The sequence below is a fragment of the Pongo abelii genome, chromosome 7 (assembly GCF_028885655.2).
Source record: "Pongo abelii isolate AG06213 chromosome 7, NHGRI_mPonAbe1-v2.0_pri, whole genome shotgun sequence".
Taxonomy (NCBI): domain Eukaryota; kingdom Metazoa; phylum Chordata; class Mammalia; order Primates; family Hominidae; genus Pongo; species Pongo abelii.
In genome coordinates, this window is record NC_071992.2 from 10,099,642 (window position 1) to 10,127,632 (window position 27,991).

General features: G+C 46.1%; 1 long non-coding RNA gene across 4 annotated transcripts; it reads right to left on the reverse strand.

Moving 5' to 3' along the window:
- Positions 1-1,265: 1,265 nt before the first annotated feature.
- Positions 1,266-27,989, reverse strand: LOC129060880 (uncharacterized). Of its 4 annotated transcripts, XR_010140965.1 has the most exons (6): positions 25,553-27,989; positions 19,196-19,288; positions 14,870-14,976; positions 4,004-4,318; positions 2,946-3,057; positions 1,266-2,387 (listed from the first exon to the last, which is right to left on the reverse strand). It is a non-coding gene; the product is annotated as an uncharacterized LOC129060880 (long non-coding RNA). The 4 variants fall into 4 exon arrangements; XR_010140964.1 differs by having other exon boundaries at positions 1,266-3,057; positions 26,797-27,989; XR_010140963.1 differs by having other exon boundaries at positions 1,266-3,057.
- Positions 27,990-27,991: the final 2 nt, after the last annotated feature.

The window sequence follows — 27,991 nt, forward strand, 5'->3', positions numbered from 1 at the left end:
TTTTAGTAGAGACGGGGTTTCTCCATGTTGGTCAGGCTGGTCTCAAACTCCTGACGTCAGGTGATCCACCCTCCTCAGCCTCCAGAAGTGCTGGGATTACAGGTGTGAGCCACCATGCCCAGCCCACAATAACTCTATTTCTAAATAAGGTCACATTCTGAGCTACTAGAATTTAGGATTTCAACATGTTTTGAGGAGGACTCAATTTCTCCCATAAAAATACTATGTGGGCCACACATGCTGTTTCACATCTGTTATCCCAGCACTTTGGGAAGTTGAAGCAGGAGGATCATTGCTCAGGACATAGGGGGACACCAGGTGCATAAGACCACAGCGTTGACTGGTGTGGGAGCTCACACCTGTAAGTTTGGGAAGCTAAGGCAGGACAATCACTTGAGCCCAGAAGTTTGAGGCCAGCCTGGGTGACATAGTGAGATCTCATTTCTTAAAAAAAAAAAAAAAAAAAAATTTAATTAGCTGGGCATGGTGGTACCCGCCTACAGTCCCAGCTACTCAGGAGGCTGAAGCAGGAGGGTCGCTTGAGTCCAGAAGATCAAGGCTGTGGCGAACTGTGATTGCACCTGCAATCCAGCCTGGGCAATAGAGCAAGCCCTGTCTCAAAAAACAAACAAAAAAAGTCACCTCCCTTGTCTTCTGATTCCCTGAGCTGTGACAGAAAGGAAGTGAAGCAGTGAAAGCATCCCCTCAAAAGGGACTTTTCAAAACTAGCCTAAGCAACATAGCAAGACCTTGCCTTTAGAAAGTATTTAAATTTGAAGGAAAAAAAAAAAAAAAGCAGTACTATGGCACAGAGTTGACAGCTACAGGTGTGGCTACATCCAGGTCCTCAAACTATATCATCAGAATGACCCCTCCCCCTCCCCCGCTTTTCATTTTACTTTCTTAAGCATGAACATGAAATTTCCAAGATTGTCTCTCCTTTGGCTAATCTGTTTCTCAGACCCAATCACTGTGTCCAGGGTGGTGGAAGGATACTGACTTCCAGGCTGGGACCACATGCCCCAGCTCCAGATCAGGGTGGGGAATGGCCAGTCACACACATGCCATGGGGGACTAGTGACTCCTCGGTGGAAAATCGGGGACTGTCATTGGAGAGGAGCGATAGAAGAAAGGCTGACACAGTGCAATGTATCTCCTGCACCAGCCCGGCCCTCGATATCTTGAGTACTGATGACCCAGTACTCTGTCCAGGGCAATCCCAACTCCATCTGTGGAGCTGCCAACAGTACATGGACCCCCTCACTGGATTAGCTGACCACACGTGCAAACAGCCACCTCCCAGCCCCTCTCCCCGCAGTCCCCCTGAACCCTGTCAAAATTCCCCTCAGTTCTCACCAAGATTAAAAGCAATTCTGAGGGTGAGCGGCTCATTCTGCTAGTTTAACTCTCTCGATTCCTTCCCTCTCCAGAACTCTGTACTTACTGCTCCGTCACTGGTAATGACAATGAACATCTTCACAATCTCCGGTTTTATTGCAAAGTGATTGAGGACCAGTTAGAATAAGTTATGCTACAGAAACCAAAGAAATCCCGTCAAGCAAATGATGTGTAATAGAAAGTCTTAAGGCAGCCGCGTATATTTTCTACCACAATGAATCAATTGGAAATGAGAAGCTTTTACCGCCATCTTCCAGGCAGAAGCTATCAAAAGTATAAGCCATCATATTATAATTTGATGATTTTTCATCCGTCAAATGGATATGGCCCAGGGGTGAAAAGTGGATACTCTCTAACTAGATGATGGTCAAGAGTTATAAAAATGAGGTCCTCTCTGTTCAACATTTCTCCTTTCTTGAAAGGATACTCAATGTCATGCTCAGGGCCTCTAATGGCCAGAAATAAAGTTCCTCCCAGTTCCAGAGCACCCAAGGGCAACCCCAAAACCAGAGCAACTGCTTATTGCCATGTAGACTATGTACTATGCAATTCCTGGGGTGGCATTTTCATAAATATGTGGCTGACGCACCCTGGAGGTATGCAATGCACAACTTGCACAAATGGTAAGTCATCGTATCCCAAAGTCCACAAAGAAGATGTAAACAAAATTCCCATCGATGTTGCCATCAGTCATGAGTCTTCCTTTTCTTCATGGGACAGTAGCAAAAACAATCTGGGCAAGTGTGCTTGGATGATCTCTAAGATGGAATCAGGGTCTCTCACTTTCAGCACTATTGACATTTGGGGCTGGATCATTATTTTGTCTTAGTGGGAGCTGTCCGGGGCATTGTAGGATGTTTAGCAGCATCCCTGGCCTCTACCCATTAGCTGCCAGCAGCACCACCTCCTCCAGCAGCAACAACCAAAATTGTCTCCAGACACGGCCACATGTTCTCTGGGGGGCAAAATCACCCCCTGGTTGAGAAGCCCTGAAGTAAAGACATAATACGCAGATCACATGTAAGTAAGAGTGCCTAAGGGCCACACAGATGATACTGTACCCATGACAAAGACAGAGTCTTAAAGAGGCTAAAGAGATGGAGAAAGAGAAAGGAAATGAAGTCCCAGCTGCCGAGAGCAACAGATGCTGACTAGATGTTGTTGATAGTCATCTTTAAACTGAGTTAAAAGATGCTGAGAAACCCTCAGCTCCCATCTTGCTCTACAGGGACAACGCTGCTGAAAAAGGTCTGGAGATCAACAAAGCCCCAAACACAGGTACGCTGAACAAAGAAACCAGAGATTGAGACAAAAAAGACATTCCCTCAAAGACTACTCATTTCCAAGAGGGGAGAAAAAGTGGAGTCACGAAAAACAGTTGAGGCTGGGTAGAGTGACTCACACCTGTAATCCTAACAGTTTGGGATTACTCCCAGGCTGCGATGGGAAGATTGCTTGAACTCAGGAGCTCAAGACCAGACTGGGCAAAATGCAAGAACTTGCCTCTAGAAAAAGGGAAAAAATTAGCCAGGTGTGGTGATACATACCTGTGGTCTCAGCTACTCAGGAGGCTGAGGTGGGAGGATCACTTGAACCCAGGAGGTAGAGGCTGCAGTGAGCCAGGATCGCACCACTGCACTCCAGCCTGGGCTACAGATCCTGTCTCAAAAAAGAAAAAAATTAAACAAAATTAAGGCCAGGCACGATGGCTCATGCCTGTAATCCCAGCACTTTGGGAGGCCAAGGTGAGCAGATCACGAGATCAGGAGATTGAGACCATCCTGGCTAACACGGTGAAACCCCATCTCTACTAAAAATACAATTAGCCGGACATGGTGCTGGGTGTCTATATTCCCAGCTACTCTGAAGGCTGAGGCAGAAGAATGGAGTGAACTCGGGAGGTGGAGCTTGTAGTGAGCCAAGATCACGCCACTACACTCCAGCCTGGGCAAAAGAGCAAGACTCCATCTCAAAAAAGAAAAGAAAATTAAAATTTTTTTTGAGACCAAGTCTCGCTCTGTCACCCAGGCTGGAGTGAAATGGTGCGATCTCGGCTCACTGCAACCTCCACCTCCTGGGTTCAAGTGATTCTCATGTCTCAACCTCGTGCCTCAACATGACTACAGGCATGTTGTCACCATGCCTAATTTTTGCATTTTTAGTAGAGATGGGGTTTCACCATGTTGTCTAGGATGGTCTTGAACTCCTAGGTTCAAGCAATCTACCCACCTCAGCCTCCCAAAATGCTGAGATTACAGGCATGAGCCACCGTGCCCGACCTCTAACTTTTCATTATGGAAATTTCCCATATGCACAAAAAGTAGGAAGAGAATTGAACCATGAACCCCCATGCACCCATCATCCCACTTGTCAACATTTCGCCAATCTCATCCCAGTTCCCACTTTTCTTTTCCTTCTTGCTATTTTAGGATATTTTAAAGCAAATTCCAGACATTTCATTTCACCCACATCCATAACACACCAGGGTGCATTCTTGATTAAGTATTTTGTTTTGTTTGATAACCTCCATGCCATTGCCACAGTTCATAGATTTAACATGAAGAAACTAAGATTCTTGCAGGTGGAGAAAAGATCTAATTACCACCTTAAAGCCTCTCCTACTAGAGCTTCTCAGATCTCAACGTGTATGCAAATCACCCGGGCATCTTGTTAAAATGCAGATTCTGGCCCAGCAGGTCCTTCCGGGTGAGGCCTGAGAGTCTTCAATTCCAAAAGCTCCCAGGTGACACAATGCTGCGGGTCCATGAATCACACAAGAGGAAGGGTCGGACAAACACCCACAACAAATGGATGCAAAGTCGTGACTGTTCCTGACTGCAGGGCCTTCAGTGAACGGGGAATCTGGGGACCATTTGGGAAAGAAGGGAGGTTTTTCGTATCAGCTCCAGGCCTTGTAGAACTGCCAGGGAATAACAGACACAAGGTCAGCAAAGTCTAACCAACAGCATGAGTGAATTCATATTCCACAACCACTGCAGCAAAGAACCACGAAATGGGTGGCTTCAAACAATGTCTGGGCCAGGTGCCGTGGCTCACACCTAACAATGTCTTTGCCGGGTGCTGTGGCTCACACCTAAATAATCTCAGCACTTTGGGAGGCTGAGGTGGGTGGATCACTTGAGGCCAGGAATTCGAGACCAGCCTGGCCAATATGGCAAAACCTCGTCTCTACTAAAAATACAAAAATTAGCCGTGCATGGTGGCAGGCACCTGTATTCCTTCTTCTTGGGATGCTGAGGCAAGAGAATGGCTTGAGCCTGGGAGGTGGAGGTTGCAGTGAACTGAGATCGTGCCACTGCACTCCAGACTGGGCAACAGAGCAAGCCTCTGTGTAAAAAAAAAAAAAAAAAAAAAAAATTGTCTGGAGGCCAGAAGTCCAAAATCAATCAAATATCAGCAGGAACATGCTCTTTCAGAGGTTCTAGGGGAGAATCCATTCCTTGCCTCTTCCAGCTTGTAGAGGCTACTAGAATTCCTCAACTTGTGGCTACATGATCCCTGCCTCTGTGATCACCTCCTCTGGAGGAAGAGTGTCAGGCCTCTGAGCCCAAGCTAAGCCATCATATCCCCTATGACCTGCATGTACACATCCAGATGGCTGGTTCCTGCCTTAACTGATGACATTATCTTGTGAAATTCCTTCTCCTTGTTCATCTTGGCTCAAAAACTCTCCTACTGAGCACCTTGTGACCCCCACTACTGCCTGCCAGAGAACAAAGCGCAGAAGACATTAGAAGAAAACTGCACAAACAGGCTGAGTTTCAGGGATGAACACCTCACAGTTATTAGAAATAGCTAACCAGGTGTTTGTAAGCCAGGGATGCAGTAAGCCATAAGGAAAACCGCAGAGAGAATGAACGTCAGGCCCAGTGAAACACCGACCTGTTAGCGGCAGCAATCAGAGGGGTCCCACCAAAGAGGCAAGGGAAGGGGGGCCCCAGGAAAGAAACTCAGCCTGGCTGTCAGAGCTTGCAGCGTAATCAGTGTGCTTATTGTAAAGAAATAGGACATTGGAAGAACAAATGCCCTCAGCTAAAAAGAAAACAAGGTGACTCGGAGCAAGAGGTTCCAGACAAGGAGAAAGGGGCCCTGCTCAATCTGGCAGAAGGGTTATTGAACTGAGGGGGACCGGGCTCAAGGACCCCCAAAGAGCCTATGGTCAGGATGACAGTTAGGGGTAAAGACATTGATTTTGTTTTAGATACCGGTGCTAAACATTCGGTAGTAAGCGCCCCGGTCACCCCCTTTATCCAAAAAGATTATTGACATCATCGGACCCACGGGAGTTTCAGCAAAACAAGCTTTCTGCTGGCCCTGGACTTGTACTGTCGGAGGACATAAAGTGATTCATGAGTTTTTGTACACGCCTGACTGTCCCTTGACCTTGTTGGGAAGGGACTTGCTTAGCAAACTGAGAGCCACTATCTCTTTTACAAAGCATGGCTCTTTGCTGCTTAAGTTACCTGGAACGGGAATCATTATGACCTTTTCGGTCCTCTGAGAGGAGGAATGGACACTTTTCTTAACTGAGTTGGGCCAAGAGATAAGACCAGCTCTGGCTAAGCGGTGTCCAAGAGTGTGGGCGGAAGACAACCCTCCAGGGTTGGCAGTCAACCAAGCCCGCGTACTTATAGAAGTTAAGCCTAGGGCCCACCCGGTTAGGCAAAAAGAGGACCCGGTCCCCAGAGAAGCTCTTGAAGGTATCCAGGTCCATCTTAAACACCTAAGAACTTTTGGAATTAGAGTTCCTTGTCAGTCTCCATGGAACACTCTCCTCCTGCCTGTTCTCAAGCCTAGGACCAAGGACTACAGGCCGGTACAGGATTTGCGCTTGGTTAATCAGGCTACAGTGACTTTACATCCAGCAGTACCTAACCCGTACACATTGCTGGGGTTGCTGCCAGCTGAGGAGAGCTGCTTCACCTGCTTGGACCTGAAAGATGCTTTCTTTTCTATCAGATTAGCCCCTGAGGGCCAGAAGCTGTTTGCCTTTCAGTGGGAAGATGCGGAATCAGGTGTCGCTACTCAGTACACTTGGACCCGGCTTCCCCAAGGGTTCAAGAACTCCCCCACCATCTTTGCGGAGGCATTGGCTCAAGACCTCCAGAAGTTTCCCACCAGAGACCTAGACTGAGTGTTGCTCCAGTACGTTGATGACCTTTTGCTGGGATACCCCACGGCAGTTGGGTGCGCCAAGGGAACAGATGCTCTACTCCGGCACCTGGAGGACTGTGGGTATAAGGTGTCCAAGAAAAAAGCTCAGATCTGCCGTCAGCAGGTACGTTACTTAGGATTTACTATCTGACAGGGGGAGCGCAGCCTAGGATCAGAAAGAAAGCAGGTCATTTACAATCTACCGGAGCCTAAGACCAGAAGGCAGGTGAGAGAATTCTTAAGGGCTGTGGGGTTTTGCAGACTGTAGATCCCAAACTTTGCAGTATTAGCCAAGCCTTTGCATGAGGTCACAAAGCGGGGAGGGGGGGAAGGGGTGTCCAGGAACATTTTGAATGGGGATCCCAGCAACAGCAAGCCTTTCATGAGTTAAAGGAAAGAGTTATGTCAGCCCCAGCCCTGGGGCTACCTGATCTAACAAAGGCTTTTCCATTGTATGTGTCAGAGAGAGAAAAGATGGCAGTTGGAGATTTAACCCAAACTGTGGGGCCCTGGCCGAGGCCGGTGGCCTACCTCTCTAAACAACTAGATGGGGTTTCTAAAGGATGGCCCCCATGTTTGAGGGCCTTGGCAGCAACTGCCCTGTTAGTACAAGAAGCAGATAAACTGACTCTTGGAAAAAACCTGAACATAAAGGCACCCCATGCTGTTGTGACTTTAATGAATACTAAAGGACATCATTGGCTAATGAATGCTGGACTCCCTAAGTACCAAAGTTTGCTCTGTGAAAATCCCCGTATAACCATTCAAGTCTGTAACACCCTGTACCCCACTACCTTGCTCCCAATATCAGAGAGCCCTGTCGAGCATGACTCTGTAGCAGTGTTGGACTCAGTTTACTCTAGCAGACCTAACCTCCAGGACCAGCCTTAGGCATCAGTAGACTAGGAACTATATGTGGATGGGAGCAGCTTCATCAACCCACAAGGAGAGAGATGTGCAAGATATGCAGTGGTAACTCTGGACACTGTTGTTGAAGCTAGATCATTTCCCCAGGGCACTTCAGCTCAGAAAGCTGAACTCATTGCTTTAATTCGGGCCTTAGAACTCAGTGAAGCTAAGAATGTCAACATTTACACTGACTCTCAATATGCCCTTTTAACCCTTCAAGCGCATGGAGCATTATATAAAGAAAAGGCCTATTGAACTCCTGGGGAAAAGACATAAAATATCAACCAGAAATCTTGCAATGATTTGAAGCAGTATGGAAACCCCACAAGGTGGCAGTTATGCATTGCAGAGGACACCAGCGAGCTTCCACCTTGGTGGGTTTGGGGAATTCCCGCGCTGACTTGGAGGCTCGAAAAGCAGCATCTGCCCCCTTCCAGGCATCAGTCATAGCCCCTCTCCTCCCTCAAGCACCTGATCTTGTACTTACTTATTCTAAAGAAGAAAAGGACTTTCTCCAGGCAGAGGGAGGACAAGGGATGGAGGAAGGATGAATTCGGTTACCGGATGGTAGAGTAGCTGTGCCACTGTTGCTAAGAGCAGCAGTTGTACTGGCTGTGCATGAAACCACCCATCTATGTCAGAAATCACTGGAAAAGTTGTTAGGCTGGTATTTCTACATCTCGCATTCGTCACCTCTTGCCAAAACGGTGACGCAGTTGTGTGTTACCTGCCGACAGCATAATGCGAGGTAAGGTCCAGCCGTTCCACCCAGCATACAAGCTTATGGAGCAGCCCCCTTTGAAGATCTCCAGGTGGACTTCACAGAGATGCCAAAGTGTAGAGGTAAGAAGTATTTACTAGTTCTTGGGCGTACCTACTCTGGGTAGGTGGAGGCTTATCCAACACGAACTGAGAAAGCTCGTGAAGTAACTCGTGTGCTTCTTCGAGACCTTATTCCTAGATTTGGACTGCCCTTGCCGATCGGCTCAGATAACGGCCGGCATTTCTGGCTGACTTAGTACAGAATGCAGCAAAGATATTAGGGATCACATGGAAACTGCATGCTGCCTACTGGCCTCAGAGTTCCAGAAAGGTGGAGCGAATGAATCGAACTATCAAAAATAGTTTAGGGAAAGTATGTCAGGAAACAGGATTAAAATGGATACAGGCTCTCCCCATGGTATTATTTAAAATTAGATGTACCCCTTCTAAAAGAACAGGATATCCCAATTATGAAATATATCATAGGCACCTCCTATATTGCGGGGACTTCCAGGCACTCCCTGAGAGTTAGGTGAAATTGAGTTACAGCGACAGCTACAGGCTTTAGGAAAAATTACACAAACAATCTCAGCCTGGGTAAATGAGAGATGCCCTGTTAGCTTATTCTCCCCAGTTCACCCTTTCTCCCCAGGTGATCGAGTGTGGATTAAGGACTGGAACGTAGCCTCTTTGTGTCCACGGTGGAAAGGACCCCAGACTGTCGTCCTGACCACTCCCACCGCTGTGAAGGTAGAAGGAATCCCAGCCTGGATCCACCACAGCCATGTAAAACCTGCAGCGCCTGAAACCTGGGAGGCAAGACCAAGCCCAGACAACCCTTGCAGAGTGACCCTGAAGAAGACGACAAGCCCTGCTCCAGTCACACCTGGAAGCTGACTGGTTCACGCACGGCCAAAGCATGAGGAAGCTCATCATGAGATTCATTTTTCTTAAATTTTGGACTTATACAGTAAGGGCTTCAACTGACCTTACTCAAACTGGGGACTGTTCCCAGTGTATTCATCAGGTCACCAAAGTAAAACAGCAAATTAAAACAATCTTTCTGTTCTATAGTTATTATGAATGTATGGAAACATTAAAAGAAACTAGTTTGTATAATGCCACTCAGTACAAGGTATGTAGCCCGAGAAATGACAGACCTGATGTGTGTTATAACCCATCTGAGCCCCCTGCAACCACCGTTTTTGAAATAAGAACTGGCCTTTTCTTAGGTGATACAAGTAAAATAATAACTAGAACAGAAGAAAAAGAAATCCCCAAGCAAATAACGTTAAGATTTGATGCTTGTGCCACCATTAATAGTAAAAAGCTAGAAATAGGATGTAGTTCTCTTAATTGAGAAAGGAGCTAAAGAGTAGAAAGTAAATATGTTTGTCATGAGTCAGGGGTTTGTAAAAAATTGTGCGTACTGGCCATGTGTTATTTAGGATACTTAAAAAAAAAAAACAAAAAGGACCCGGTTTATCTTCAGAAGGGGGAAGCCAACCCCTCCTGTGCTGCCGGTCACTGTAATCCACTAGAACTAATAATTATCAATCCCCTAGATCCCCACTGGAAAAAGGGAGAACATGTAACCCTGGGGATCAATAGGACAGGGTTAAACCCTCAAGTTGCCATTTTAATTAGAGGGGAGGTCCACAAGTGCTCTCCCAAACCAGTATTTCAAACCTTTTATGAGGAGCTGAATCTGCTAGCAGCAGAACTTCTGAAAAAGAGAAAAAAATTGTTTCTCCAATTAGCAGAAAATGTAGCTCATTCCCTTAATGTTACTTCTTGTTATGGATGCGGAGGAACCACTATCGGAGACAGATGGCCTTGGGAAGCCCAAGAGTTGGTGCCTACTGATCCAGCTCCTGATATAATTCCAGTTCAGAAGGCCCGAGCTAGCAACTTCTAGGTCCCAAAAACCTCAATTATTAGACAATACTGTATAGCTAGAGAAGGGAAACACTTTATCATCCCTGTAGGAAAGCTTAATTGTATAGGACAGAAGTTGTGTAACAGCACAACAAAGACAATTACTTAGTGGGGCCTAAACCACACTGAAAAGAATCCACTTAGTAAATTTTCTAAATTAAAAACTGCTTAGGCTCATCCAGAATCTCATCAGGACTGGACGGTTCCCGCTGGACTATGTTAGATATGTAGGCACAGAACCTACATTCGGTTACCCAATAAATGGGCAGGCAGTTGCGTTATTGGCGCTATTAAGACGTCCTTTTTCTTATTACCCATAAAAACGGGTGAGCTCCTAGGTTTCCCGGTCCATGCCTCCCGAGAAAAGAAAGGCATAGTTATAGGAAACTGGAAAGATAATGAGTGGCCTTCTGAAAGGATCATACAGTATTATGTGCCTGCTACATGGGCACAAGACGGCTCATGGGGATACCGAACCCCCATCTACATGCTCAATCGGATCATACGGTGGCAGGCCATCTTAGAAATAATTACTAATGAAACTGGCAGAGCTTTGACTGTTTTAGCTTGACAAGAAACCCAAATGAGGAATGCTATCTATCAGAATAGACTGGCCTTAGACTACTTGCTAGTAGCTGAAGGAGGAGTTTGTGGAAAATTTAACTTAACCAATTGCTGCCTACAAATAAATCAAGGACAGGTGGTTAAAAACATAGTCAGGGACATGACAAAAGTGGCACGTGTGCTTTTACAGGTTTGGCACGAGTTTAATCCTGAGTCTTTATTTGAAAACTGGTTTCCAGCTACAGGAGGATTTAAAACCCTCATTGTAGGTGTATTGCTAGTAATATGAACTTGCTTGCTGCTCCCCTGTGTATTACCCTTGCTTTTTCAAATGATAAAAGGATTTTTGCTACTTTGGTTCATCAGAAAACTCCAGCACATGTGTATTATATACATCACTATCGCTCCATCTCACAAAGAGACTCAAAAAGTAAAGATGAGAGTGAGAACTCCCACTAAAAAGTGAAAATTCTCAAAGGGGGTAATATGGTATGAGACCACCACTTCTGTTGTCCTTCCCAGTTTCTCCCCAACCTCCCCTTTTCCCTAGTTTATAAGACAGGAAAAAAGGGAGAAAGCAAAAAGTTGGAAACAACAGAAGTAAAATAAATAGCTAGACGACCTTGGCTCCACAACCTGGCCCTGGTTGTTAAAATAACAATAATATTAACCCCTGACAAAAACTACTGGTGTTATCTATAAATTCCAGACATTGTATGAGAAAGCACTTTAAAAACTTTTTGTTCCGTTAGGTGATGTATGTAGCCCTCAGTCACGTTCCTCACGCTTACTTGATCTTTATGACTTTTCACGTAGACCCCTTAGAGTTGTAAGCCCTTAAAAGAGCTAGGAATTTCTTTTTCAGGGAGCTCGGCTCGACACGAGTCTGCTGACCCTCCTGGCTGAATAAAAAAAAACTCTTCCTTCTTTAATCCGGTGTCTGAGTTTTGTCTGCAACTCGTCCTGCTACACTAGCTCTCCGTGACTCATCCCAACCCTTTTCATTACACACAGCCGAAGTGCAGCTCTGTGCAGTTGAAATTCTTACACAAGGACCAGGATCACGTTCTGTAGCCTTTTTGTCCAAACAACTTGACCTTACTGTTTTAGGTTGGCCTTTATGTCTCCATGCAGCAGCTGCTGCCACTCTAATACTTTTAAAGGCCCTTAAAATCACAAACTATGTTCAACTCACTCTCTACAGCTCTCATAATTCCAAAATCTATTTTCTTCCTCACACCTGCCACATGTACTTTCTACTCCCTGGCCCCTTCAGCTGTACTCACACTTTGTTGAGTCTCCCACAATTCCCATTGTTCCTGGCCCGGACTTCAATCCGGCTTCCCACATTATTCCTGATACCGCACCTGACCCTCATGACTGCATCTCTCTGATCCACCTGACGTTCACCCCATTTCCCCACATTTCCTTCTTCCCTGTTTCTCACCCTGATCACACTTAGTTTATTGATGGCAGTTCCACCAGGCCTAATCGCCACGCACCAGCAAAAACAGGCTATGCCATAGTACAAGCCACCAACCCGCCTCTTAGAACCTCCCATTTCCTTTCCATTATGGAAATCTATCCTCGAGGAAATAACTTCTCAGTGTTCCATCTGCTATTCTACTACTCCTCAGGGATTCTTCAGGCCCCCTCCCTTCCCTACATATCAAGCTCAGGGATTTGCCCCCACCCAGGACTGGCAAATTTGCTATTCTGCTACTTCTCAGGGATTATTCAGGCCCCCTCCCTTCCCTACACATCAAGCTCAGGGATTTGCCCCCACCCAGGACTGGCAAATTAGCTTTACTCAACGTGCCCTGAGTCAGGAAAGTAAAATACCTCTTTGTCTAGGTAGACACTTTCACTGGATAGGTAGAGGCCTTTCCCACAGGGTCTAAGAAGGCCACCACGGTCATTTCTTCCCTTCTGTCAGACATAATTCCTCAGTTTGGGCTTCCCACCTCTATAAAGTCTGATAGCAGACCGGCCTTTATTAATCAAGTCAGTCAAGCACTTTTTCAGGCTTTTAGTATTCAGTGAAACTTTTATATCCCTTACAGTCCTCAGTCTTCAGGAAAGGTAGAACAGACTAATGGTCTTTTAAAAATACACCTCACCAAGCTCAGCCACCAACTTAAAAAGGACTGGACAATACTTTTACCACTTTCCCTTTTCAGAATTCAGGCCTGTCCTCAGAATGCTACAAGGTACAGCCCATTTGAGCTCCTGTATAGATGCTTCTTTTTTATTAGGCCCCAGTCTCATTCCAGACACAAGACCAACTTGGACTGTGCCCCAAAAAACTCATCCCTACTATGTTCTGTCTAGTCATACTCCTATTCACCGTTCTCAACTACTCATGTATGCCCTGCTCTTGTTTACACTGGCAGTTTACACTGTTTCTCCAAGCCATCACAGCTGATATCTCCAGGTGCTATCCCTAAACCACCACTCTTAACTCTTAAATAAATAATCTTTGCTGGCAAGGCTATGCTGAACCTCCTTAGGCACTCTCTAATTAGATGTTCTAGGTCCTCCCAATTCTTAGTCCTTTAATACCTGTTTTTCTCCTTCTCTTATTCTGTTTAGTTTTTCAATTCATACAAAACTGTATCCAAGCCATCACCAATAATTCTAAATGACAAATGTTTCTTCTAACAACCCCACAATATCACCCCTTACCACAAAATCTTCCTTCAGCTTAATCTCTCCTACTCTAGGTTCCCATGCCACCCCTAATCCCGCTCGAAGCAGCCCTGAGAAAAATCACCCATTATCTCTCCATATCACCCCCAAAATATTTTCACCATCCCAACACTTTACCACTATTTCATTTTATTTTTCTTGTTAATGTAAGAAGACAGGAACACCAGGCCTCTGAGCCCAAGCTAAGCCATCATATCCCCTGTGACCTGCACGTATACATCCAGATGGCCGGTTCCTGCCTTAACTGATGACACTCCACCACAAAATAAATGAAAATGGCCTGTTCCTGCCTTAACAGATGACATTATCTTGTGAAATTCCTTCTCCTTGCTCATCCTGGCTCAAAAGCTCCCCTACTGAGCTCCTTGTGACCCCCACTCCTGCCTGCCAGAGGACCCCCTTCTTCCTTTACCTACCCAAATCCTATAAAATGGCCTCACCCCATCTCCCTTTGCTAACTCTCTTTTTGGACTCAGCCAACCTGCACCCAGTTGAAATTAACAGCTTTATTGTTCACACAAAGCCTGTTTTGTGGTCTCTTCACACAGACGCGCATGAAAAAGAGTGTCCTTTTTTTTTTTTTTTGAGACGGAGTTTCACTCTTATTGCCCAGGCTGGAGTGCAATGGCATGATCTCAGCTCACTGCCACATCCTCCTGGGTTCAAGCAACTCTCTTGCCTCAGCCTCCCCAGTAGCTGGGATTGCAGACATGTGCCACCATGCCCGGCTAATTTTGTATTTTTAGTAGAGATGGGGTTTCTCCATGTTGGTCAGGCTGGTCTCGAACTCCTGACCTGAGGTGATCCACTCACCTCGGCCTCCCAAAGTGCTGGGATTACAGGCATGAGCCACTGTACCCGGACAAAAGTGTCCTCTTATAAGGACACTTGTCTTTAGATGTACAGCCTACCTAAAATACTCCAGGATAATCTCAAGATCCTTAACTTAATTACATGTGCAAAGACCCTTTTTCCAAATAATGCCACCTCCACAGATTCTAGGCACAGGATCTGGATATTTCTTGTGCAAAGCTACCATTCAGCTCACTACACTAGAAAGAGGAAAAACAACGAAGTATCAAAAGGCGCAGAAGAAAGAACAGATGCAGCTTGTGTGGCAGTGGCCATCAAGGCAGGCTGGGCTAAAATTGTGTTAACTGTAACCCCAGATAGAACTCAAGTGTGGCCATCTACTCCCAGTTACTCACAGAGAACGTTTTTGTTTCTGACAGCAGAGTAAGAGAAGAGGTGGGAAGAGAGATAGCCATTCTCTGTTGGCCTAATTCCTAAGGAATCGTGCCTCTGCCTTCGGGTCATTCTCAAGTCCTGTTCAAGGGTAAAATGATTTATTGATGGCCGTAATTAAAAAGCAATGCCAACAGAAGCAGCGTCAGCATTTTTCATTTGTACTTACACATGAGCGACAGCAGTTTAGGGAAACGGGTGCCTTCAGGTTCTGTTTTCTCCATCTAGAAAAGGGCTGCCTTCGTGGAATGCTGGTCCTGGGAAGAAGCCTCATTTCTATAGCAGGAATTGATACAGTTTTAAATTCCGATTGGTACACGGAGCTACCCGTCCTCATTTCAAGCACTTCTGGTTTGTTCTGGGTTCAGTGGGTGAGCAATGAGTAGAACTCTGGGGAGGAGGATTTGGAGCGAGCGTGGTTTTGATCCCCAGAGGGAGCTGTTTTTCCATCAATGTCTTGACTGTGATTCAGAATGGGCTTCTCCGCTCAAGATGGGACTACTGGGCTGATTTAAGGCAGGTGATTGACTTGATTGACTTGATTTGGTGGCTACTTTTATACTAGCTGGTTAACGAGCTATTTTCTTCATTAGTTTCAGGCATGCGAGCTTAATGAAACATTGGACCTCCCAAATTACAAGGAAAATAAAGATATAGCTTATACGGTAGGTTCAAAGGAGTTAGTGAACAAACACAGTAGGGCCACAAATTATTGTTAAAGACATGAATGCATGAAAGTGTATCTATGTCCAAATGGACTCTCTGCAACCATACTGTTCCACCTGAAAATTAGTAGATAGAAATTCAGCAAATGCTTGGACAGGGGATACTCTCAGAAGTATTCTGACTAAATAGCATGGTTTCTTTTCATATCACTAAAGTAATTTCTTCCCAAATTGACTCTGGACTAAATCTTATGATACCTACTTGATCCGATTGTACTTAGCCACCTGCAAATAAGGTAGGGACAGTGGTAAGAGGAGCTGTTGAACGAAATTAAACATTTGTTGAATGCCTACTGAAGATAAAGCCCTGTGCTTTGTGCCAGGGAGACTCCAGAATAAATGAGGCACAGACCTACTCTCAGGAAGCTTTTGCAAACTAATGGAGAAAACACATCTGCAGGCAACGACGTATGGTATAAGAGGAAATGGGGCCAGGTACGGTGACTCACACCTGTAATCCCAGCACTTTGGGAGGCCGAAGTAGGTGGATCACTTGAGGTCAGGAGTTCAAGACCAGCCTGGCCAACATGGCGAAACCCTGTCTCTACTAAAAATACAAACAAACAAAAAAAAATTAGCCAGGATTGATGGTGTGCACCTGTAATCCCAGCTACTTGGGAGGCTGAGGCACAAGAATCACTTAAACCCAGGAGTTGGAGACTGTAGTGAGCTGAGATGCCTCCCCACTGCACTCCAGCCTAGAAGACACAGCGAGACTCTGTCAATAAAAAAAGGGAAATAAGATTGGTATTGAATGGGAGATCTAAGCAGGATGGAATGGCAGGAGAGTGCCCACTTGCCCAGCTCCAATAACACTTTTGACAGCCATGACAATACTGCAGGGACACCCATTCCTCATGGTATCTGAAGTTCCATGAAGGCTTGAGTCTGGAGGCTGGTTCAGTCTTGACTTTAAGATCAGGGGATACAAGGAATGATTTTCATCTATCCCAAGCCAATATTCCAGCCAAAAATCTAGGTCTGAGACGATGAGAAAAACAAGCCATCAACCATGTCAGCCATTTCATCATCATCATCATCATCATCATCGTCATCAAAAACAAAAGACAGACTTGTTACCATCTTGTGTGCCTGGCTCTCATCTTAGTTCAAAATATAGAAGTAAATTCTATGGCTAGCGAACAATGACCAAAATAGCTCTCATCACTCTTGTCTGTCACCACGTAAGACGTGCCTTTTGCCTTCCACTGTGATTTCAAGACTTCTTCAGCCACATGGAACTGTGAGCCCATTAAACCTCTTTTTCTTTATAAATTACCCAGTCTTGAGTAATAAAATAGTGGTTTGTCCACAACATCAATGAACGATGCTGTCACTTGTTCCAAACACGTATCATTTAAGAGGTTTGAATAAAGAACAACCTAAAATAAATAAGCACTAAGTAAACTCAGGGCTACATAATCCCTGTGGTGAGGTAACTGACAGTGAGTATAACTGGGACAGTTTACTGTTAAATCACCTGTATTTACATGTCCCCAAGCAGTGAGATACTTCGTTTTAATCTTAAAAATCATGGTGCACATTTACTCCTGCCTTCCAACTGGGCTCTAACGTCACCTCCTCAGAGAAGCCCACTTTTCTGTTCTTCCACTCTGCTTTTTTCCAGCATTTAGTAGAGCATCAGTCACCATCCGTATCTGGGAACAATGATTGTAAGAAACAGAAACCCATTTGCATGAGCTGGAGGGAAAGGAGCACACCTTATCTCTAACAGGCAAACTCACGGGCATGAGAAACAAACGAGAGGCCGTGAGAGAATGGAAACTGCAGAAACCAAAATTCCTCTTTCCCGCTCTCAGAAGCCCATGGTCTCTTTTTTTTTTTTTTTTTTTTTGAGATGCAGTCTCGCTCTGTCACCCAGGCTGGAGTGCAATGGTGAGATCTCAGCTCACTGCAAGCTCCACCTCCCGGGGTTCACGCCATTCTCCCACCTCAGCCTCCCAATTAGCTGGGGCTACAGGCACCCACCACCACACCCAGCTAATTTTTGTATTTTTACTAAAGATGGGGTTTCACCGTGTGAGCCAGGATGGTCTCAATCTCCTGACCTCGTGATCCGACCATCCTGGCCTCCCAAAGTGCTGGGATTACATGCGAGAACCACCGCGTCCGGCAGCCCATGGTCTTTCTTATCAGCCCTGTGGACTTTCTTATCTCTGCTTCTCTCACTCACAACCAATTTTCCCTTTTTGCTGGTGGCCCGTCATGGCAGCCAGCAGAGCCCACCACCAGCTGATCAGTCAGTTACTGGATATCTTGGAGAGGGAGGGAGGGAGGGAGGGAGAGAGAGAGAATGACAATTGGGCTTCTGGCCAACCAATTGAGTATAGGGAGAGGAAGTACCATGGTACAAATATGGCACCAAGACCTGCTTTCCAGCATGGCCAGTGAGTAGGGAAATTGAGGGAAGGTACCTGCAAACACAGCAGACATCTCAGAACATGTTCTCTGTTCTTAGTTCTCTCTCCTGCCTTCTCCTAGATTGTAAATATCACAAGACAATCTAGGATAGTATCTGGCTCAAAATATTTGAGAAGGAGAAAAAGGAAGGCATTGGATCCAACTGTGGACTTCATGGTTTCCTAAATTCACTCTGCAAGTTTTTGGGTTTCTTGTTTTTTGAGACAGAGTCTCGCTCTGCTGCCCAGGCTGGAGTGCAATGGCATAATCTTGGCTCACTGCAACCTCCACCTCCCAGGTTCAAGCAAATCCCCTGCCTCAGCCTCCTGAGTAGCTGAGATTACAGGCACGCACAGCTACACCAGTTAATTTTTGTATTTTTAGTAGAGACGGGGGTGTCACCATGTTGGTCAGGCTGGTCTCGAACTCTTGACCTTGTGTTCCACCTACTTCGGCTTCCCAAAGTGCTGGGATTACAGGTGTGAGCCGCCACACCTGGCCGACTCTGCAAGTATTTAAGTGAATGAATGTCAGTCCCTGAGAATCAGAAGAAAGACATTAAATCTCCGTTAGGTTTAATCATGGTCAGCAGCTGTGGGGTGTCCTGGGTTTCGCATCAGTGGGATGAGGAACAAGCAGGTTCTCCAAGCCACCACGCAGGGAGGGGCGGTGTTAACTAGGCCAAAGATGATGGGTGGGGTACGTGCCTGGGTTTCAAACAGCTTATGCTAGTCCTAAAAACCGACGCTGAGGCCGAAACTGTATTAAGCAAATTGATGACACAATGGAGGGGGTCAAAAAGTTTAATATTGCTAAGAAGAATACAAATATTGATCATGCAATATGTTATGGTTATCACACCATCTCCCGCTACACGCCAGGTTCCCTTTACCATGAGATAGAAGAGATTTGTGGATCTGACTTAACCCTCCAAATTGTAAGGTTCCTGAGAGTGGGCTCATGACGTTCATGTTTTATAAATGTGGCATAAAAGCTCACACTGGCTGCCATGTGGCCCAGTGTCAGTTTGATGCTGCATTCAAAGAACCATCATTCCAGCATCCAAGCATACTTAAAGACAGCTGAAATGTTTACTGCCGTCCCTCAAGACAAACACCAAAGAAAAATTATTTTCAAAATGCATGGCAACACTTCTTAAAATCTTATTTTCCCATCTCTTTCTCTCTCTCTACCACATTCCCAGGATTTTCCCAGGAGCAAAACTAACATAAAGACCCAGGAGCAAAATGATTAATGCCTTCACTATATCTGATTCTGATTTAGTTGGTTTAGCGTGGTGTTCGGGCATACGTATTTTTTAAAATCTTGCTGGGCACAGTGGCACATACCTGTAGTCTCAGCTACTCAGGAGGCTGAGGCAGAAGAATCACTTGAGCCTAGGAGTTTGGGTCCAACCTGGACAACATAGCAAGACCCTGTCTCTGAAGAAAAAAAAAGCAAAAACAAATCTCTTTCAGCTGCAGTCAGAGTTGATAACTAGTTGATCAAATAATTGTGGTAGCCATCCTTCACAATGGACCTTAATATTCCCACCTCATGGTATTATTCACTGTGGAATCTGTCTTAGCTAGTCCTCAATCGGGTCTGGTATCCAGGCCCCACCTTGAGAGGCTTGTCCCACCTCCTACCCCACATATGGTTTTACACTTACTTTCAAGACTGACCTAAAAATGTAAAATGTACTTGTTTTCACCTTGTTTCCAATGAAACAACTATTCTAAACATTCATTTAGGATGGTTATGGAAATTTGAACACTGGCTACATATTAGAAGATATTTGCTTCAAAATAACCCAGCTTGGTAATGAGATGATGGTGGCTGAGGCTGGTGATAGGCACAGAAGCCTTCATTATCAAATAGAAACAAGTGGAAAAAACAGAATTTTTCCATAATAAAAATGTAAGGTAAACACGAAAATGTGTTGAGTGCATAAAAAGAATCTATGGCCTCACAGGCATTAGCTTATAATTTGAACATCAAAAATAAAAGTGATGGCCAGGTGCAGTGGCTGATGCCTGTAATCCCAGCACTTTGGGAGACCGAGGTGGGTGGATCACTTGAGCCAAGGAATTTGAGACCAGCCTGAGCAACATAGTGAGACCCCCATCTCTAAAATAAATAAATATAAATAAAAGTGACTAGAATTGATTATAGAGCATCAACTCGATTTGAGTCTATAAAGATTGCTGGTGGAGGGGAACAATGGGGAGAAGGAGAAAGAGAATATATTAGTGACCTAGATTATTTTCCTTAGTTTTGAGAGAATCTTCAGGTCTCCTGGGTCTTCTAGCCCAGTACTTATTTTTATTTTTTATTTATTTATTTATTTTTTTTTTTTTAGGTGGAGTCTCACTCTGCCACCAGACTGGAGTGCAGTGGTGCAATCTTGGGATACTGCAACTTCCACCTCCCAGGGTCAATCTATTCTCCTGTCTCAGTCCCCCAAGTAGCTGGGACTACAGGTACCTGCCACTTCACCCAGATAACTTTTATTTTTTTTTTTTTGAGACAGAGTCTGGCTCTGTTGCCCAGGCTGGAGTGCAGTGGTGCAATCTCGGCTCACTGCAAACTCCACCTCCCAGGTTCATGCCATTCTCCTCCCTCAGCCTCCCGAGTAGTTGGGACTACAGGCACCTGCCACCACGTCCGGCTAATTTTTTTGTATTTTTAGTAGAGACAGCGTTTCACTGTGTTAGCCAGGATGGTCTCGATCTCCTGACCCCGTAATCTGCCCGCCTCAGCCTCCCAAAGTACTGAGATTACAGGTACGAGCCACTGTGCCCGGCCGCACCCAGCTAATTCTTGTATTTTTTGTAGAGATGGTGTTTCACCATGTTGATACAGGCTGGTCTCGAACTCCTGACCTCAGGTGATCCGACTGCCTTGGCATCCCAAAATACAAGGATTACAGGCATTAGCCACCACACCCTGCCTATTTTCCTTAGTTTTCAGAGAACCTTTGTGTCCCCTGGGTGTTCTAGCCCAGTATATCTCAAACTTTGCTGCACCGAGGACATTGTTGAAATGCAGGTTCTCATCTGGGAGGCTCAGTGGGCCAGCAAATCTGCATTGGTTTAGGAAGCTCACGCTGAGTATCAAGCTTCAGTGAGGACCAGGCATACCCCTGCCTGCCAACCCCCTCTCAGCTGGACTTAACTCTGGCTCTTTCCTGCCAGGGTTCTTCCCCTCAAAATAGCAGCTATTTTCAAAAAGTCTCTTGGAAAAAAAGCCCTGTTTTAAAATTGGGGTGCTCAGGATTGGCCATCTGCTCACCATGGGGTTTTAAGACCTTTGCCCAGACCCCTGCAACCAACTTAGAACTGACATCTTTACTTTTGAAGGCCCCACTCCACACCATATTAAATTCATTAAAATCAACCCCCATTACAGGCATATCTCAGGCATCATGCCCTCAGAACGGAGTTGCAGCTGATCACTTGACAATGTTGTAAAGCATTAAACATGCATTCATTTCAGCCTTGCAGTTTTCACATTTAGAAGCCAATTGTCTTAGGTCTAAAGCATTCATGTAGAAGCATTTTTATGGGCCCCAGACACTACGCTTCCCAGCCTTAATGGCCTCTGCAATGCTGGTTCCTACTGCCCCACCCCTGGGTTCTGGCCGGCTAGCCCATGCCACCTCATTGCTCCCCCGTTCAAGTGTGCCTTAGATGTGTGGTTTCCAAACTCATCTACACTTTAGGGTCACCTGGGATTTTCTTTAAATCTTCCAAAACCCAGGCCACACCCAAGAACAATTAAACCTCAACTTCTGGAATGGGACATAGCATCCGTTTTTTGTTTTGTTTTGTTTTTGAGACAGGGCCTCGCTCTGTTACCCAGGCTGGAGTGCAGTGGCACAATCATAGCTCATTACAGCCTCCAACTCTCGGGCTCAAGAAACCCTCCAACTTCAACCTCCACGGTAGCTGGGATCACAGGTGGGCACCACCACGCCTGGCTAATTTTTAAATTTTTTATAGAGACAGTATCTCCCTATGTTCTCCAGGCTGGTCTCAAACTCCTGGGCTCAAGTGATACTCCCGCCTCAGCCTCCCAAACTGCTGGGATTAAAGGCATGAGCCACCATGCCTGGACATCAGCATCTGTATTTTTTGAAGCACAGACGAGTTTGGGAACTACCGCCCTAGACTGAGCTCGGTTTCCTAGCCCTGTCTGACTGTAGGATTCTGCTGGGCTGCTTCTGAAAACAGAGCTCCCAGGCTCCTTCCCAGGTAATTCTGATTCATTAGGTCTGGGGTGGGCCCCGGAATGTGCATTTTTTATGAGATCCCTCTGGGTGAATCAGGCTAAAGCCAGTTTTGGATCTGAGACCTTGGAGATCATTCCCCAGCTTCCCTCCTAACCCAGTTCCCAGCTTGGCCCACCTCACCCAGGCTGTGTCACATCTGACTTCACAGATTACACCTGAGAGGGAAGCCCCAGCCATCACAATGTGAGAACATTTTACAATGTCGAGGATATGCCAAATACATTTTAAAACTCGTTCAGGATTAGCGTTCACTTCAAAGTTGACAGACTCTGAGAATGGGCTGGCCACGTGCTGTGCACAGCCCTTAGTGCTCTTCTGTGACTAATATTTGGATAATTGATTGTTGGAAGCTCAGGAAGCCTCTCTCTCTCAGAGGGGTCGAAGTTAACTTCCTTATTTCTGAAGTAGGGAAGAAAATGAGGATGTTCTGCCTTTTGCTAGACTGAATACTGTCCTCCAAAAATTCACATTCACCAGGAATCCCAGAATGAGACCTTATTAGAAAATAGGGGCAGGGCATGGTGGCTCATGCTTGTAATCTTAGCACCTTGGGAGGCTGAGGCAGGATGATCACTTGAGGTCAGGTGTTCGAGACCAGCCTGGCTAGCATGACAAAACCCTGTCTCTACTAAAAACACAAAAATTAGCTAGGCAAGGTGGTGTGCACCTGTAATCCCAGCTACTTCAGAGGCTGAGGCTGAATAATTACTTGAACCCAGGAGGCAGATTTCCAGTGAGCTAAGATTGTGTCACTGAACTCCAGCCTGGGCAACAGAGCAAGACTCCATCTCAAAAAAAAGAAAAGAAAATAGGGTCACTGCAGATCTAATTACAAAGAGGTCATATTGGAATAGCGTGGACCTTAAATCGAGTAATAATGGCATCCCCATGGGAAGAGAAGAAGAGACAGAGACACACAGGGGAGAAGGCCACATGAGAATGAAGGAAGAGAATGGAATGATGTGGCCACAAGCCAAGGATTGCCAGCAACCACCAGAAGCCAGAAGAGGCAAGGAAGAATTCATTCCTAGAGCCTTCAGAGGGAGCATGGCCCTGCCTGATTCAGACATTAAGCTTCTGGAACTGGAGAGAATGACTTTCTGTTGTCCTGAGCCACCCATTTGGGGAACTTTGTTAGAACAGTCACAGCCAGGTCATGTGCTCCTGAATGCATCTCAGGCATTAATAAGCACTGTCTTGGCCAGTCAGGGTGGCTGATCCCTGTAATCCAAGAACTTTGGGAGGCTGAGGTGGGTAGATCACCTGAGGTCAGGAGTTCGAGACCAGCCTGACCAACATGGAGAAACCCCATCTCTACTAAAAATACAAAAATTAGCTGGTCGTGGTGTTGTGCACCTGTAATCCCAGCTACTTGGGAGGCTGAGGCAAGAGAATCACTTGAACCCTGGAGGCAGAGGTTGCAATGAGCCGAGATTGTGCCATTGCACTCCAGCTTGGGCAACAAGAGCGAAACTCCATCTCAAAAAATATAATAAGTACTGTCTTGACAATGGTCATCAAAAATATTTGATTAAGGGTTAGCAGGAAAGCCTGACCCTTTCACAGACGGACGGAAGGGCCAAAAGAAAATAGATCGTTTGCACTAGGGCAAGAAGGATAAGAATTCTATGGAAAAACAGAGGGATTTGTTTAGTGAGCGCTGCGGAGAGGCATTTGTTTTCTTGCTTAAAAAAGAAACACAGGTTGGGTGCGGTGGCTCAAGACTTAATCCCAGCACTCTGGGAGGCCAAGGTGGGTGGATCACCTAAGGTCAGGAGTTCGAGACCAGCCTGACCAACACTGTGAAACCCCATCTCTACTAAAAAGACAAAAATAAAAGAAAGAAAGAAATTAGCCAGGCATGGTGGCGAGCGCCTGTAATCCCAGCTACTCGGGTGGCTGAGGCAGAGAGTCACTTGAACCTGGGAGGCAGAGGTTGCTGTAAGCCAAGATGGCATCATTGCACTCCAGCCTAGGCAACAAGAGTGAAACTCTGTCTCAAACAAAAAAAAGAAAGAGAGAAAAAAAAGTACTTTAAGTCCACTCAGTGGAGATTAAAAATACATTCCCATTGCACAGTGCATTTGGAATCTTTTCTAAACTTTTGTTGCACATGATCTAATTTGATCTTCATAGCAACTCCCTGAGGTGGATAGGGCAGGCCTTTCTGAACACCTATTTTCTAGTTTGCATTAAAAGAACGGAATTGACTGGGACCAGTGGCTCATGCCTATAATCCCAACACTTTGTGATACAGAAGGGAAGTGCTCAGAAGGGAAGAATGTGGTCCCTTTAAATGATATGGAAGTGAGGAAGGGAAGTACTGGGTAGAGGAGGGTGTGGTCCCTGGCTAAGGCTCCATCCCAGGGCTTGTGCCTACAGACCTAGGTGAGGACAGGCATTTTTTTTTTCTGCTCAAGTGTTGCATTTCCCAAGACCACCCTGGCTGCCACACCCCCATTCTGTGCCTATAAAAACCCTGAGACCCTAGCAGGCAGACACACAGGCAGCTGGACTTAGAGAGGAGCACATCAGCGGAGGAACACAAGGGTGCTGGACATCAAGAGGAATGCACCAATGGGCACCGGCACACCACAGGCCACTGACTGGCAGAAAAACACAGAGTTTGGCTGGGACAGTTGGAGAAGAGTCAGGCCACTCGCCCGACTCCAGGGGTAAACCATCTCCCTTCTGGCTCCCCCATCAGCTGAAAGATACTTTCACTCAATAAAACCTTGCACTCTCACGCCTGTAATCCCAGCACTTTGGGAGGCCGAGGCGGGCAGATCACGAGGTCAGGAGATCCAGACCATCCTGGCTAACACAGTGAAACCCCATCTCTACTAAAAATACAAAAAAATTAGCCGGGCATGGTGGTAGGCGCCTGTAGTCCCAGCTACTCGGGAGGCTGAGGCAGGAGAATGGCGTGAACCTGGGAGGCGGAGCTTGCAGTGAGCTGAGATCACACCACTTCCGGTACACCAAGGCAAGAACTCCGGGACAAAGAGAGCCCTCTGTCCTTGCAATAAGGCAGGGGTCTAATTGAGCCGACTAACACAAGCTACCTACAGACGGCTAAACTAAAAGAGCAACCTGTAACACAGGCCCACTGGGGCTTCAACTATAAACATTCACCCCTGGACACTGCCATGGGACTCCCTGCCTGTCTGTATGCTCTCCTAGAGGTTTGAGCGGTGGGGCACTGAAGAAGCGAATCACACCCACATTGCATGCCCTTCGAGGGGGACAACAGAACTTTTCCCATTTCATCTGAGAGACCAAGGCAGGAGGATCGCTTGAGCCAATGAGTTTGAGACCAGCCTGCACAACATAGCAAGACCCCATCTCTACAAAAAAAATAAGTAAACAAAAAAATAAACATTAAAAATTAGCCAGCTGTGGTGGCACACACCTGTAGTCTCAGCTACTCAGGAGGCTGATGTGGAAGAATTGCTTGAGCCCAGGAGGTTGAGGCTGCAGTGAGCCAAGATTGAACCGCTGCACTCCAGCCTGAGCGACAGAGTGATACCATGTTTTGACAACAACAAAAAGAATGGAACAAAATAACTTCTCAAATAGCTAGCAGAGGCAGATCTGGTTCTCAAATGCAGGTTTTCCAGGTTTCAATTCTTGTTTCTAGCAGTATTATGGAGAAACATGATCACTAATACATGAAGGAGAGGAGGTTTCAAGTTCTGATGAAAAGATGGTGAAGACAGGAGTTAGTTGACTAGGAGTGACTAGGAATGGGAAGAAAATGCATGACACTACTTAGAGGAAAGAAGAAAAATAAGCATAGAGGTGACTGAGCAGACAGAAAGGACTTGGAAGAAGCGTGTTTGGCCCTGTCTCTGCATTTTTTCCCCTGCATTAGTAACTTCCCTGATGACTTGGATGAATCCTCTCTTCCAGGGCACCCAGCGTTCCCTTTCTGTCCACTTCTCCTTTCCCGGGGCCCATACAGTCTGGGAAAGCATGCTCTGCCAGCTTCTCATATCTTTCCTTCCTTAATCAGCCCCTAGCATCTCTAGATAACCCATATACACCTGGAGTTACACATGTCCCAGTCTTTGCACTGCAGTGAATTCAAAGAAAGGTAGATTCTAGCTGCGTGCAGGGGCTCACACCTGTAATCCCAGCACTTTGGGAGACAGAGGTGGGCAGATCAGCTGAGGTCAGGAATTTGAGACCAGCCTGGCCAACATGTTAAAACCCTGTCTCTACTAAAAATACAAAAATGGCCCAGCATGGTGGCTCACGCCTGTAATCCCAGTTACTCGGGAGGCTGAGGCAGGAGAATCGCTTGAACCCGGGAGGTGGAGGTTGCAGTGAACCGAGATCTCACCATTGCACTCCAGCCTGGGCAACAAGAGAGCGAAACTCCGTCTCAAAAAAAAAAAAAAAAAAAAAAAGATTTCTTCTGTGTGCATGGCTCAGCTCTGTGGTCCGCTAGCGTCCATCCTCAATCTGCTTCCAATCTATGGAATCAGGAAAGACTGAACCAACCTAGAATTATTAATATTTTAGTATAACATAATACATTGTTACTTACGATGGCATTGACCGTATATGCCCTTTTGCTCCTTGGAGGAAAGGCAATTAATAGCTATTATGTGAGTTAATAAAATAAGCCCAGAATTTATGAGTGTAACTAACCTGTTCCCATTGGTTTTCCTTGTCTCCCGCAGGCAGATTGCTGATCAAAACAGCAAAAGCAAAGCAGTGCCCCTGGCCCAGTTCTGAAGCCAACCTTCCTTAGCCACTCAGACCCATCCCTAGTTAGGACTTGCTGTGGATTCTCAGGTGACTCCATCTCAGGATAGAGGGACTGAGAGGGGGTATGCAACATCTCAAACCCAGAAACCGTTGATTCTGTCTAAAAACACAGCAATAACCACATCCCACCCTGTTGATTTAAATGAAAGTGTTTGGGAGAATAAAAGATGAACTTTTTTTTCTTTGTCAGATCTTGCGCTCATTTGGTTCCGGTGGGGAACAACAGCTATGAGAGAACAAGTGTATTCAATTAGAATTAATTCCCCTCTCTTATTCTCATAGCTGAGCAGGGCTCAAGTGCCTCTCATCTGAAAGAGGTAATAAGATTTAATCTGTCTCCTCATCTACCTTCTGCAAGTACACTTAAAAAATTAGCTCTTGGGACTCTTCCAAACGGAGTTTTATGAGGCATTTGCTAAGGTAAACGTTTTAGACGTTGAACACAGTTCAGATTTCAGGGGAAGTACTGAAATCTGAACTGTGTTGCTAACTGCCCTGCCTTTCAACTCAAGACAAAATAACTTTGAACTAAAATAATTATATTTTTATTGTTTTCCACTCTGTCCCCAAGTCTATATCACCACCACCCCTAATCCCACCCCGCAGGAGCTAACTCCTCCTTCCTGTCCCTGCAAGATCAAAACTCCTCCTGGAAGCCCCGCTAGCTCTGTCTGCTCGCCTTCGTGGCAGATATCGCTATTGTACTTTTATACTCATTTGTGTGATAAGTACTTCAATGTCCACTTCTTCCACGAGCCCCTGAGCCCCTGAGCCCCTGGAGGGACAGGGGGACAGAGGGAAAGCTCCCTCCTGTCGGGCCCCAGACGGGTGGCGCTGATGGAGAGGCGGCTAGGATAAGGCCTCCAAGACCTAAGCGCCCACCCGTAAGGCCCCTGCCAAAAAGACCTTCCTGAAGGCGGAAGAACTGCGAGAGTGCCTACTTTGGCCCAAGGCCTGACCCGAGGATCCCAGGGACCCTTGCCGTAACCGGCCCCGCCTCCCGGGCCCCAAACCCGGACTCGGCCCCGCCCAAAGCTCCGGCTCCTAGGGCCCGCCCCTGGCCCCGCCTCGGCCG